The following is a 1,951-nucleotide window of genomic DNA, read 5'->3' on the forward strand; positions in this document are numbered from 1 at the left end:
ACTTACGTCTGGACTTTTGTTTGTATTAAAACTTATTACCCTCCGGAGTTATTTTATATGCTACTTTCCTTATTCGCATCTCTCTCCTTTATTTTTCCGATACTTTAATATTCAAACTTGGCCTAATGGGCCACACAAGTATTATCACAACTCAAACATCCATAGGTTGAAATAATTTCGAACTCTTCAATTTCAAGTCTAGTTTTCCAAAACCATACATAATATCGGTTCGACCCTGATCAATAATAGCTAGAAAATAAAATTCCTATGCAAACAAAGCTTCAAGGTGCTTTTAAAATTACTTGTCACAATGACAAGTGAGAATCGTACTTCGACTATCTTACACATAGTAAACCTTCAGGTTTTGTGCGTGCCAGGTTCTCGGGACTTCAAAACCATCCATAGTCTCCAGCTTGTAGGTTCCTCTACCCTGAACGCTCTTGACTTTGTACGGCCCTTCCCAATTTGGGGTAATTTTCTCTTTCTGTCCTACCCCAGAAGCTTCTATCTTCCTCAAGACTAGGTCACCTTGTTTAAAGAACCTTTCTTTAACCCTTAAGTTGTAGTAGAATAAAGCCTTCTTCTGATACTCTACTATCTTTGCATGTGCTTCATCTCGCACTTCATCGATTAAGTCTAGAGCCAACCTTTGTTCTTCCTCATTTTCCTCAGCATTGAAAGCCTGAATCCTTGGAGAGGAATGTGATATCTCCACTGGAACTACTGCTTCTGCCCCATACGCCAACATGAAGGGAGTTGCTCCTGTCATGACTCTACAAGTAGTCCTATAGGCCCACAATATGGGAAGTATCTCATCCACCCAATTATTTCTTGACTTCTCGATCCTCTTCTTTAGTCCATCCAGGATTATTCGATTTGCTACTTCTGCTTGCCCATTGGCTTGTGGGTGAGCCACGGAGGTGAACCGTAACTCAATTTCATTTTCTTCACAATACTTCTTGAATTCCTCATTGTTAAACTGCGTTCCATTGTCGGTGACTAGGACACGGGGAATTCGATATCGGCACATAATGTTTTCCCACAGGAATTGTGCAACTTGCTTAGTTGTGATTTTGGCCAAGGGTTTGGCTTCAATCCACTTAGTGAAATAATCAATGGCTACAATCAGGAACTTCCTTTGTGTCGTGGCCATAGGGAAAGGCCCTAGAATATCCATCCCCCACATAGCAAAGGGAATAGGCGAGTTGATAGATGTCAGCATCTCGGGAGGTTGTCTAACAACAGGTGCATGCTTCTGACAGCGGTCGCACTTCTTCACATATTCTTTGGCATCAGCCATCATTTCCGGCCAATAAAAGCCTAGACGAGTTATCTTATGAGCCAAGGCCCTGCCCCCCAAGTGTTGTCCACAAATACCTTCATGCACTTCTTCAAGAGCCAAGCGTGCCTCATCGGGCCTGAGACACCTCAAGTAGGGAACCACGAAAGATCTTTTGTAAATAATCCCATATATCAAAGAGTACCTTAGTACTCGAACAGTTAACTTCCCTGCTTCAGTTGCATCACTTGGCAACCAACCGGTTTGAATGTGAGCCTTGATAGGATCAATCCATGACATCCCCAGGCCTATGGGAGCCACAAGCTTAACATCTGTGCTTCGTGTCTTCAAAACACGGAAGTACACACTTCCCGAACTTTCTTCTATCTCAGATGAAGCAAAATTTGATAGCGCATCTGCCTTAGCATTTTCTTCCCTTGGAATGTGTTCAACATGGCATTCATTAAATTGGGTCATTACAGCCCTTACTAGGCAGACATACTTAGCCATCGTATCATCCCTTGCCTCAAATTCTCCCTTTACCTGGGATATGATCAGTTTCGAGTCTCCACGGACCTTTAAGTTTTTGACTCTAAGTGTCCCAGCTAGACCAAGGCCAGCAATCAGGGCTTCATACTCTGCCTCATTGTTTGTGGTTGGGAAGTCTAGCTT

Source organism: Apium graveolens, chromosome 7, assembly GCF_009905375.1.
Source record: "Apium graveolens cultivar Ventura chromosome 7, ASM990537v1, whole genome shotgun sequence".
Classification (NCBI taxonomy): domain Eukaryota; kingdom Viridiplantae; phylum Streptophyta; class Magnoliopsida; order Apiales; family Apiaceae; genus Apium; species Apium graveolens.